The 13,493-nt window shown below is 47.0% G+C and overlaps 1 pseudogene; it reads left to right on the top strand.

Annotated features, from left to right (window-relative positions):
- Positions 1 to 2,553: 2,553 nt before the first annotated feature.
- Positions 2,554 to 4,492, top strand: LOC125550605 (protein JINGUBANG pseudogene; annotated as a pseudogene).
- Positions 4,493 to 13,493: the final 9,001 nt, after the last annotated feature.

The following is a 13,493-nucleotide window of genomic DNA, read 5'->3' as shown; positions in this document are numbered from 1 at the left end:
CACTCGTGGCTCTCTATGAGTAATACATTTAGATGGGGACCTTCTCCCCCCGATGATTGTTCAAATAAGACGTGTTATTCCTATGTCTTTTTATTGGACACCATGTGAGGTTCAAGTTATAGACAAATTGTTTTCAACGATATAAATTCTTAGATCAATCAAGCAAGCAAGCATTCATTTTTCGCTAATAAACAGAGAAGGAAACCACAGCCTTGTGGTCTAATTTTCTTTATATACAGTATATAAATTTAAAAGAGACGAGTTAGCATAAGCCAAATGATCTAACTCTCCTTCCAACTCTAATACTACGGCTCATGAGTTAGTTGAAACACTGTAAAATTATCCTTAATTACACACTAACTTTGCAACTCGAAGCTTTATGCATTAATTGGGCTACATGATAATTTTAGTCTATTTTACCAGATTTTGTAGTAAACATTGGTCACTTGCAATATTTCTGACGACATGTTTTGTGGGTTTTTTTCCTGATAAACTTGTTTGGATGCCACATGATTTTATAGTGCTTCTTACTATCTAATAACATTTTTTGCGAATATAATTCTTTGTAGGGCTAAAATTAAAACGTGGTCAATAATTGGTAGGTACTCCCTCCGTCACAGTTTACAAGTCCTACGCGTATACCTAGGTTGCCAATTTTATCACTCTAATATAAATTATATAACACAAAAATTATACCTTCTGAAAATAGAACATCTGAAGTTTATATTGGTATATTTTTTGTAATATATGACTTGTATTAGGTTGGTTAAATTGACGATCTAGGGGTACGCGCACGCCCTGTAAACTGAGAGAGAGGGAGTACACAAATTGCTAGTGGAGAAAAAAAATATGGCCAAGTTGAGCTTTCTATATGTTACAAACAGGTAAGGCATGTACAACGCTGGCAAAATGGAAAATTAATTAGTGCTCAACAACTTGCTTAAAAGCACCGTGTACTTCTCAAACTTAAGCTAATGTCACTTTTGTTCTAAAAAAGGGCTTTCTTCAGGATACGTCCCCTCGTAAACAAAGCAAAGCGTGTGATACTTGCTGTTTTATTGATGTGGTAGTATGAAATGAGCACGCACATGCGACCCATCCATAACCCACATGTTCAATTCGTTATGGAAAAGCTTGGTCCCCGGAAGCAACTCGCACACGCCGTCCTTGCTGACACGTACGTACGTACGTACGGTGCGGCATGGTCCATGGCGGTGGCGCCACCACACCACACGCTTGCATTCACGGACGGAGACGAGCCGCGGGCCTTTCCGCCGTTCTCCCAGCCGATTTTGCCCGTCCGGAGAAGGGCATGCACCACTTGTACACCCCAATTGCCTAAAGCCTAAAGATGCATGTGCTGCTTTTGCTCTTTTATTATGGCCTTGGGCAACGTGAAGTCATATGAAACAAAAGAATACTCGTACAGTTGCTGCTCCGCCCACCAAATTGGTCACTCGATCCAACATTCAAACCAGCACGCCAACAGAGAAGGAAACTATCTACTGTTTCGATCCCTCAAGCTCGCGTATTTAGCACTGCGCGATGCATGTTTTTCTAGTGGAGTGTCAACAAAGTTTTTTTTAGTGGAGTGTCGATATTTTCAGTTGAGGACGTACTTCCTCCGTTTTTATTTAATTTACATATTAGCTTTGGTCAAAGTCAAGCTTTACAAACTTTGATCAAGTTTATATACAAAAATATTACAATAACAAATCAACAACATTAGATTTATTATTAAATGTACTTTCACATGTATAAATTTATTATGATAAATGTCTATATTGTTTTCTATAAACTTGGTCAAACTTTACAAAGTTTGACTTTACAAAGTTTGACTTCAGTCAACTCTATATGCAGAGTAAATAAAAACGGAGGGAGTACGAGCCTGACCATTACTAGCAGTATTGTAACCGAATGGTTGATAGTTTTTTTATCCAATTGACTACACTCAGGAGTACAGTTGCTGCTCCATCCTTCTTTTTTTGTCTGCATATAAGATTTAGTTAAAATCAAATTTTATAAAGTTTGACCAACTTTGTTAAAAAAATATCAATATCTACAATACTAAAGCTATATGGTATGAAAATTAATTTCATGATGCATCTAACAATATTGATTTCATATTGTGAATCTTGTTATTTTTTTATAAATTTAGTCAAAGTTAATAAAGTTTGACTTTGATCAAACCTTATATGCAGACTTAAAAAAAGGGAGAAAATACAACAACGAAATTTTTCTTTCTTTAAGAATAAATCGAAGTGACGAAACCATCCAATAATGAACGGCACAATATATAGTCCTGCCACCGAAGCAGCGCTCGCCGCGTGCCCACTGTTGGGTGACCCATTCCCAATAATGAATAAATCAAATAAACCGACAAAATCAAGAAAGCAGAACCCTCCTTTATTAAAAGGAAATGGAGGGAAAATAATCAATCAAATCAGACCCTTGGATGGATCCGGATCCACCTGTCGGACCGTCGTGGCTCCCACGGCATAGCTCTCGCTTCTGTCTCTCAGCGTCTCCACGCGATATATATACGGCCGCTGCTCGCCTTCGTCTTCTCCAACCTCGCAAGCTTCTTCTCCTCCTCCCTTTCGGTCCCGGCCGGCTTTCCTTCCGACGCAGGTCATTCCATATTCGGCTCCCTTTCCTCACCTTAAAAAGGACCCAGCCGCTCGGCGCAACGCAAATCAACCAGCTGATCCATCGTTTCTCGTGTGAGTTGTTGTGGCATCGATCCATGGGTAACCACCAGAAGCTCCTCAACTTCCTCCGGCCGGAGCCGGCCGCGGTGGCCGCATGCTCGCCGAGGTCCTTCTCCTCCTCCTCCGCCTCTGTGTCGGACGATGACGGGTACAGCTGCTCGTCCTACCCCACCACGGACGGGGACGCCTCGCCGTCGCGCTACTGCGGCTCCTCCACCCCGCCCACGCCCAGGTCGCCGTGGGCGCACCTCCCGGGCCTCGGCGCCGGGGGCGCCGTCGCGGAACCGGGGGCCACGGGCCTCATCGCGTCGCTGGTCAAGGAGGACGGCCACGTCTACTCGCTGGCGGCGACCGGGGACGTTCTTTACACCGGAACCGACTCCCGGAACGTGCGCGTGTGGCGGGACCAGCGCGAGCTCGCCGGGTTCAGGACCGCCAGCGGCCTCGTCAAGGCCATCGTCGTCGCCCACGACGGCCGCATCTTCACCGGTCACCAGGACGGCAAGGTGCGCGTGTGGCGCGCCGACGCGGACAACCCCGCCGTGCACCGCCAGGTGGGCTCGCTCCCCAAGCTCAAGGACTACCTCAAGAGCGCGGTCAACCCCACCAGCTACGTCGAGACGCAGCGCAAGGGGCGCCAGCGCGCGGTGTGGCTTCGGCACTCGGACGCCGTGTCCTCCCTCAGCCTCGACGAGGGCGCCGGGCTGCTCTACTCGGCCTCGTGGGACAGGACCTTCAAGGTGTGGCGCGTGTCGGACTCCAAGTGCCTCGAGTCCGTCAGCGCGCACGACGACGCAGTGAACACCGTGGCCGCCGCCGGGTTCGACAGCGTCGTGTTCACCGGGTCCGCCGACGGCACCGTCAAGGTGTGGCGGCGGGAGACGGCCGCGAAGGGCGACGCGACGAAGCATGTCCTGGAGAAGGTGCTCAGGGAGGGCGAGAGCGCGGTCACCGCCATCGCCGTGTCGCCCGAGGACCGCGTCGTCTACGTGGGCTCGTCGGACGGGCTGGTCACCTACTGGTACTGGGTCGACGGCGAGGCGAGATACGGCGGCGTGCTCAAGGGCCACAAGATGGCGGTGATGTGCCTGGCGGTGGCCGGCAACGTCGTCGTCAGCGGCTCGGCCGACCGGACCCTCTGCGTCTGGCGGCGCGACGGGGCAGAGCACGTCTGCCTGAGCGTTCTGGCCGGACACACCGGACCCGTGAAGTGCGTCGCCATGGACGAGGAGGCGGCCGCCGGTTCGGGCGGGGATCGGCGGTTCGTGGTGTACAGCGGGAGCCTCGACGGGTCGGTCAAGGTGTGGCGCCTGTCGGACGCACAGGCTGCACCGTCGCAGGCATGGAGCGGCCGGCCGGCTCCGGCGCCGTACGCGGAGGCGTGGGCGCCGCCGTACCAGACGGTGGCGAAGCCGAAGCGCGTGGCAGCGGCGTGAGGGCGAAGCAATCGTGCGCGTACGTGCGCGCATGGAAGGGAACAATGTGGTGGCCACACGTGTACCCGGGCAGATCGTACTAGAGAGTGTACATATACGTAGAACCAGTACGAGTTGTGCGTGTATTTTGAGGTGGGAAATCAGATTGTCAATTGTGTGGTGGTGGCCGAAATCTTGTCCGTGCAGTTGACGGGGACAAATGGGCGGTGGGTTGACAGTGAGAGGTCACCCTGTGCGTTCGGTTTATTCGGTTTACATGGTTCGATTTATACGGTTTTTCAGTTTGTACCGTATTAATACTTCGGTAAATATGATATGAAATTAAAATAGGGTTTGGTTTTGGTATATACCAAATTATTTCGGTATGGTTTTGATATATACCATAAAAACCAAAGTTGACGCGAATTTGAAAATGACGTAATAATAATTAGCAAATTTATGACTCAAAACACATACTATTCTACGCAAATAGTATATGACTATATATATAAGTATATATGCATGCATTGATTCATCTGTTGATGGTTATGGACGTGCTTAGCATTTTAAAAATACAAAAATGACTATGTTACAAGAAAAAATTCTGTGCTTAGTAGTGCATTTGACTCATGTACAAAAAAAATGACAACTTGTATGGTTGTTCATCTCAAGAAATATAAATTTATTTTTTACTTCAGTTTATTCGGTTAACCGTTCGGTTTTCCGGTATATACCATAAAAACCAAGTTCAAATCGGTATGAAAAGTTCATACCATACCGAAACCAGAAACCATAAAAACCATAAAATTGGTTCGGTTCGGTTTATTTTCGGTAGTGAGAGGTCACGGGCCACGTCAAATTCGGTTGACAGAGGAGGAAAAATGGTTTTGTGGGTGATTTTGTTTGTAACCATTGAGATAGATTTGGTGCAACAAGGTGTGCATTAAAGGTTGCTCAAAAAAAATGTGTGCATTAAATGATTGTCAGCTTGTACACCCTATGTAAAAGAATATAAGAGCGTTTAAATCACTACTGAACGCTTTTACCTTGGGCATGGCTATGGGTAATTTGTCTGAAAATTGAATTGGGTCAGACTATTTGGGGAATCAATTTGAGCGGTCGATGACAAATGAACTGTGATCCTCGCTCTTCTTCCTCCAACCCTCTTCCTCCTAGAAACAGATCATGCCGCTGCTACCGCGGCCGGCGACGCTCCCGCGACCGCCTCCTCGCACTGCCTTCCCCTCAACCCCTCCCCCCCCCCCTCCCCTCCCCACCGCCGGTCTTGCCACCACCCCTGGCCCTTAAGTCCAGCGACCACCTAAAAAAAACTCCAGCGAAGCAGCACCCCCACCCGTCACCCTAAGATAGATAGTGGGGTGCTTCTTCGGCGAACCTGCACCCACCCGCCACCTTAAGATAGACAGTGGGGGTTTTCTTCCCCGACGCCGGCGGCCTCCTTCTTCATCTCCGGCGGTTCTATTCTTCCTTCTTCAATTCGATGACCCAAAATCCAAATTTAGTGGACTGATATTTTAGCTATTGTGTATTAGTGCTACGTATGTGGCCTCGCAACCTAAAAATCTTGAATCGCAGCGATGGCACTTCTAGCAATCGGGTGGTAGAAACAAACGTCGCATAAACGAGAGGATCGTCGCTTTCATTTGTACTCCCTCCGTTTGAAATTATTTGTCGTAAAAATGAATGTATCTAGATATATTTTAATTCTAGATACATCTATATCCGAGACAGATAATTCCGAACAAAGGGAGTATCACTTTCGAGGGTGCTCACCCGGCTCCCCTGGAACAGGGGTTCCCGTGGCAGCCGAGGATGCCCTCTGTAGCAGTGCAGATCGACATGGGAGCCGACCAACGGGAGCTGGCGGGGCATCGTGCGAGCCACATCCGTCTTTTTCAGAGAAGACTACGTCCGTCCGGTGGTTCACATGGATGTGAGCTTGAGGCCGGGTGTGTGTGTATCATTCACGCACGGCAAATATCCTGCGGCAGAAATGGCTAGCATGAACGCTTCCAAGCCACCACGTCGGGGATGTGTCCGCTGTCCGAGCCTAGCAAATAACAACCGTGCATGTAATTTCTGCCTGGGAGAGGCTCCACTGAAACTATGAAAGTCGAAAGAGTAGCGGCAGTAGCATGGACGCGGAGTATCTAATCCCGAGCTCATATGCTCCCTAATGAATAGTAAATCGAAAAAACAGTGTTCAAAATAATCTGAATTTTTTTTTGGGTGCAAACTTTGACAAATGTTCTCGGCGTCTGCAAGTTTTCATTCTGAAATAATATTTGTGGAAGTCATGGTAAAAAAAACAAAATTGACACTTTAAAAATGCTATTTTCTAAAGCATTTTGTAGTGCTTTCTTTTTGCCATGACTTCTACGAATGTTATTTCGGGATGAAAATTTGCAAGCATCGAGAACATTTGTCAAGGCCTACACCAGAAAAATTCACATTTTTTTGGTTTTTTCTTCAGAATTTACTGTTTGTCCCGAGTTCAAATGAGCTCGGTAGTAGGAGTAGCGAAATAATGCCTTTGGAGCACGGGCACATTGAGCCGGTTGTTTGAAGAGCAAACAAATGGATGCTTACAGCCTGAAAAAAATCCAAGAATTTGTGCACATGCGGGTATAGTAGTGTACTATAACGGTGCAAATATTCGTCAATATACGTGCTTTCATGTGAGAGACCAAAAAAAAATACACACAGAAAAAGGCTAGTTTTTTTATTGATTTTGAGGCCATAATTTTTTTGTGCAGCATACAATATAACGTGTTATTGAACGAAATTTAACATGTCCTTAGTCCACATGCATGCATATTCATGTCAAAACAACTCAAAACTTTGGTGGTCTGGTTCCACAACATCTTTAGGGGTTTGAAAAAATGTGTTCCAATGCACCATGCTTGAAAAACCGCCGACACAACATCTTGAGATTAACTAAGACACCAGAGGGTCTTGTAGTCAAGGGGAACATCTCCTCCCACTTAAAGAACGTCGTCGAAAGGCTAAGATAAATTCAGAAAAAATGCATGCATAAGTATGAAGTTGAACCTAACTATTTGAGCCTTGGTGGTCTGGTTCCACAACAAGGAACCTAACTATCTGAGCTACGCTCAATTCACCTAGATCGATCATCTTGAGTGGAAGGTCAAGCGTGTGCTCTTCTTTTTTGCGAATAGGTTCAGCCTGTTCTTCTACTTGTCCTTTGACCAATTTAATTGGTAGGCCGAGCTAGCTAGAAAGAACTGTGTAGGCATTCACTATCTCTAACTCATATGCCTTTTTTATAACGAGAGCTCCCTCTTAGATCTCCATTATCAGAAATCACTTGTCTTTGTTACAGCTAGTAGGACCAGAAACAGCAAAGGGAATAAAAATGATGTGCAATCCAGGTAGATAATCACTACCTCGTCTCATGTGATCTTAGGACCATACAGGCGTGGTGTATCTCATCCTTTACCGGCGGAAAGGCTTTTGTTTTTAGATGCTTCTTTGAGTTTTGTTCTGATTTGTGTCCTGTTTAGAGAGGCAAGGCGGTGGTGGCTCTGTGAAGATGAAATAAGGTCCTCTCCCCTAGGCCCCGTCCCGGTGGTGCTGCTACCATCATCGGTATGTGTGTGTGGCGGGGGAGGGGGGGGAGGGATTGTCTTCGGTGCATCTCATGGGATTCAGTCGGCATTTCTCTTCGGTGGATCCGGTCTTTATTTGTCTTTGTTCGTGTGTCTACAGGTTGGGCCATTCCAATCTACGTGTCTCTTCTTCGGCGGCAGTTATTGCTCTGGTGCGCTGGATCTATGGGACCTTAATTAGCACGATAATTTTCCGACTGTCTACTACAACTAGGTTTACCCGGCTCCGATGAGGAAGGGGCGATGACGGCGTTGCGCCTTCACCTCGCTTCAATGCTTGTAGTCGTCGCTAGGTAGTCTACAGTTCTGCATACATCTTTTTACTTCTGGTGTTCTTTATACTACCTTGACAACTAATGAATAGATAGAAAGTTTTCCTGAAACAAAGACATAATCCAGTCCTTTCTCAAGCATGTATCTAATTAATTCATTTCTTGTTAAAACATAAGCTGTAAAGCCTCGGAAATTTTTACCTTAATGCTTTATCTCCAATCCACCAATCTTCCCAAAACTGACTCACAGGCCTGCTCTAAACAAGCAAAAGAAAGAGAATTTGTACACCATCGTCATGTGCTAGACCCTTGGCTAGCACTTGTGTCGAATCCTCAGCAGGAGACACGTCGAACGACCACGCACACCCTACTGGCCGTCTCCTTCGCTAATACGTCAGCATTGGATCTATATACGTAGATCACTTGTACAAGTACGCCAATTCTTTCGTCGCAAAATAAAGATTATTTGTTCTGCCATTTCCCATTTTGGTGCAACGGCTAAGTGCACCTGGCCCGTCGCCGTTTCATACATACGTCTACGTGACGATGTTTTAGTTTTCTTTTTTTTAAAGGGACGATATTTTAGTTGGTAGAGACCGGTTGGTTGATCGATTTCAAGACGCTTTCAAAGCCGGATCGGCCGACACGTTGCATTAGTTTCGTGCTGCAACGGTTCACGTCCCAAGCGGTATGGGGCACTCACCTACGAGCTATGGGCACCACCGTTGCATGGACCGCGTACTCCATTTTTTGAATTACTAATCAAAGCGTCGGCTGTGCTGAAATGCTGGACTCTTTTTCTTCTTCTTATACTCATCCATAATGGTGTATAGGTGTTGAACCTTTTAGGTCTGTCCATGTCCCCATCCGTAATGCTTCTAGATCTCACTCATGATCCTTTATTTTATTTAAGCTGATGTCACTCACGATCGGCTTAGTCAATATTTAAGGGTACGTGCCCCTGTTGAACAGTTGCCTAATCTAAGGGTGGCCACGAGACCCTTTTTGTTTCATTATAGAAGAATCATCGTAGGACATGCACATCAGCACATGGGTTCCAACTTCCAGGTTCCAACCCAACTTCCTCTCTCAGAAAACTTCCAACGCACCCCTCAAAAAAAAAAAACTTCCAACGCAAAGGTACACGCGATATTCCTTTTTTCTCCCTCACGTATATTGCTTTTAACCAGTGGGGTGCACGTGCCCACTGGTCGCGCAACTAGTGCGCACTCAGTTTGCACTAGAGACGAATACGTGTTGAAGAAAATATGAACCAAAGTTGCCTTGATTACCGCGGGCTTACCATCAAGGTAAATTTTTTTTAGGGAGAAGGCATACGCCCGACTTTATAAATAAAGCCAAAAGGCAAGGTAACAACAGCATCACAGATAAGTATCAAACACATCCAAGCCCCAACGCCGGGCAAGACGACGAAGGATAAAGTCAGGTACATGGCTCCCTCGCTAGTACACAGCACGCAGGCCGGAAGAGAAAGGTCCAACTGAAGCTAAAGCATCCGGCCCAAAAGAAGCAATCAAGCATCCTGCTCTTGTCTGCATAAGTGAGACGTCGTCGTCCGGATTTTATAGATCAGCATAGAGAGCGCCTCTTGGTCGTCGACCTTAGTCAATGATTTTCACTGCTGCAGGAAAGCACACGATTTAAATAAGCAGTCAGGCGGTTTAGCCGGAAACACATGCTCGATAGTAAATTTGTTCCTAGTTACCCACAGGGACCGGCATAAAGCCCCCAAGCCCACCCAAAAGATGCGCCTAGATTATATCTGGCCATGGACCGGGCCGAGCCGGGCTTGGGCCGGGCCTAAAAAAGCCCAGGGCAAAAAACTGAGGCCCAGGCCCTACCATCGGGTCTATTTTTCAAGCCCAAGCCCGGCCCATCTCGTAAAAAGCCCTTAGGGCTTAGGCCGTGGGCCGGGCCTCTTCCTTAAAATGTCAATATGCCAAGCCCAAGCCTGTCCAGGCCCTGCTGATGGGCTCAAAACTCAGGCCCAAGTCCGGCCCACGGTCAAGCCCATCGGGCCTAGGCCCTGGATTTTAAGGCCAGGCCTGGGTGGGCCGACAGGGCCGGGCCTGAGATGGCCAGGACTAGCCTAGATACACCGGAGACCACCAAGGTAATTAGTTAAGACGCCAATCAAAAACCAAAAGGTGAGAAAACGATGGGAGCTGCACGTGCTTAAAATCATTCATGCCCAACATATCCGAGGTAGGTCTAAAGTGCTGGAGTGAAAACTATCCTGGCTAATTTAGGAATGCATTCGGTTTAAAACACTCAAACCATGTCCAATTGTTTAAACCCGGCGGCGACCGAGGTATGATATCAGTAAGATCGTTCAGATCGCCGGCTAATTGCACCAATGGTTAGTTTACTCTTCGGTCGTCGATCTCGCGATGTAAGCTCATATATTCCGTGACACGCATCACTAATTTCATTACTACTACTTGTGAGTAGCTTTGCAACGTGGATCGATCGACTTGGATTTGTCAATTGATGGGAGACAAGAACCTGACCAGTTGAGCTAACGCTTTTGACTTGGTTCATAGTTTAATTTCGCACTGAATTCGTGTCAATTGCTCGGACGTGGAGCAGCCGCAAAAGGGCGCTAGGAAATGGCAATGGAAAGCACTCTTGTCGCCCTCTAGGTAAAGCGCAATGAAAAGGTGAATTGGGGATCCATAATAGAGTTGACAATATAAGTAAAGTACTCTTGGTCGATAGATACGCATGGCCGGCCGTACGTCGTGTCTAATTACTACTCGACAGTGTGGTTATTATATGTGATGCTCTTCGATTCGTATATATGATGCGTCATGGTGCACATCAACGGCTAATAACACCATACTTTTGTTTACTCTATTATCTATCTATATTTCGTGACATGTACGGATCCCTATTTTTGTTACTATCTGCGAGTAGCTTTGCAACGTGGATCGCTCGATTTGGATTTGTCAATTAACAGGAGACAAGAACATGATCAATCGAGCACTTGGTGTCTGTGATAAGATCTACCACTTGACCGTGCTTTTGACGGACTCGTGCAGTTTAATGTGGCACCGAGCTCGTGTCATTTGCTTGGGACACGGAGCCGCCGCAAAACTGCAGAATGGTGTTAGAAAAATGACTGGGCCGAGTTTTGATGCAACTCAAAAGCGACATGGGATAAGTGAGAGCATCTATAGCCGTGATTACCAAACTCGACATGATGAACTATTTTATGAGATCAAACAACGGACAAAGAAATCAGCATCAAAACAAACAACGAAATGCACATAAATGCACCTTGGCGCTTGTGCTGGGGTGTAAGGCCTGTCATGTGGGCTGCTGGGAGGAGCGAGGGATGGCTCCTTCTCTCGCGGTAGCTCAAGCCTTGCTCGTAGTTTCCTTTCTTTCACTTTTAGTTTGCTTGTAGTAAGATATTGTGGTTTCTTTTAATTTACTTTTCCTTTTACCCTGTCAAATTTACTTTTTTTTATTTGCCATGGCAATCTCATGAATCTTGATCTGTATAATATGGCAATGTTTTGAGAAAATGAATGGACTAATCACATGGAAATTCGCATGGATTTTCGTTTTCTCCAGGACATGTAAACTATACTTTTTTGCCATGGCAACTTCATGAAATTTGATCTACATAATGTGGCAAACTAAAACTATATGTTTGCAATAAGATTATAATTATCATAAACTCATTAAACATCCTGCCATGTTAATTATCATGTGGTTGCGACGGCCCTTTCTTAAAGTTTGTTGCCAAGACAAACTAGTCGGATCATGGCAAATTTTTATCTGTTTTTCATACACAAACCCATGTAGTTTTTGGCGTGGATCTTTCTGTCTCTATATTTTGCTGTCATGTTTATCTTTACTATTAAAGGAGGATCAAACGTCGTGATGGTTCGACCTCATTCCACCCCCTCCTCTGGCTATCGATACATCTTCCCACCATATCCTCCCATCGATTTTTTTTCAGTCCCTCCGAAAACCAGATGCAAGTAACCCGGTTCAATCAACTCTTCCTCCCCACGTCGTATGGTCCGCACGACTGGAAAATCCACGCAAAAACAGAATCGCCTGAAAAAGCCCACGTTCGACAGCTGAAAAACAATGAAACACCGCACGTTCTCCACCTCCTCCCCCAACCTGCAGATCTGTATCCTCCCTCCCCCAAAACACGAACCACCCGCACCCAGCGCCTCGGACGCCCCCTCTCCGACGACCCGGCGCCTCCATCTCCACCGGATGGCCCCTTCTTCCTTGCTTGCACCTCCCTCTAGGCCTCTACCCCCATCTGTTATATGCCGCCCCACCCATGAACACTTCGCCATGGCCGCCTCCTTGGCCATGCCCGCCATGGCCTCTACCCCCATCTGTTATATGCCGCCCCACCCATGAACACTTCGCCATGGCCGCCTCCTTGGCCATGCCCGCATGGCGGCCATGGTTGGGATCGGCACCGCCCTTGGACGTGGTGGTATGACCACGACCTGTGCGATGGAGCGGAGGGGGTTTGTGGTGGTACCAGCCACGACGGTGGAGGCGACGACGGAGTTCTAGGAGGAGAGTTAAGCGAGCTGCGGCGGTGGAGGCGGCGGCGGACATTGAGCCTTGTCACCACGACCCCTCTATCGGCAGTTCTTCCTCTCTCCCTAATCCCTTCTCAATCGAGCTTCGACCCACCCGAACCCCAGTTCCACCTCGCTCCCCACCCCACCTCAGTCGTGGCGGCGACGATGCCAACGAGCCGCTTCAAGTTGGGTTTCCAAGGACACTGGTCACAGAACTATCCATCCGCGACCAGTCCACTAAAGACCCTGTCATGGAGGATGTCTGGAGGAAGGAGGAAAGAAGAACATGAGGGAGAGGAGATGCGGCCCAAGCTCTCGCTAGACCTGCTCCTCTCCAACGGCAGCCTATTCTTAGTCCTCTTCTACCTCCCCAAGACGTTCATTCCCGGTGCCCTACCCATCCACGAGGTACCCACCTATAACTCCAACTATAGGCAGATGTGATCTTGGTGCCCCTTGTTGCGCTACCTCTCCCCGCTACTGATAAACTATTTTCAGCCTTCAAATATAGTGCTTTTATGATATTTGCTTCTTTGTTTAAATGTGCGCCTTGGCTGCTCAATGACATGGTAAATAGTTCAGGATTGCCTGGCTAATAGAAGTGAATTGGAATTTATAATTAGATCATTGGTGCAATCCTGAAGTATATGGTGTTGCATTACAAATTTTGAGTTATCATTGAGTTTCACTGTTCAAGTTTATGCCAAAGCAGATTTCGCTTGTGCTGATGCTTAATTGGTAATTGACAGTCTTGGGATGGCGCCCTGAGATTCCAAGTTGTTTCAGTGTAATCTTTACACCTTTTTTTTTAAACAGGCGCGCTTTTCTTAAACTGGAGTATTCTCTTGCTTAGAGGTTG

The sequence above is a fragment of the Triticum urartu genome, chromosome 4A (assembly GCF_056163025.1).
Source record: "Triticum urartu cultivar PI428250 chromosome 4A, HENAU_Tu73, whole genome shotgun sequence".
Classification (NCBI taxonomy): Eukaryota; Viridiplantae; Streptophyta; class Magnoliopsida; order Poales; family Poaceae; genus Triticum; species Triticum urartu.
This window is presented reverse-complemented; position numbering and strand designations above follow the sequence as displayed.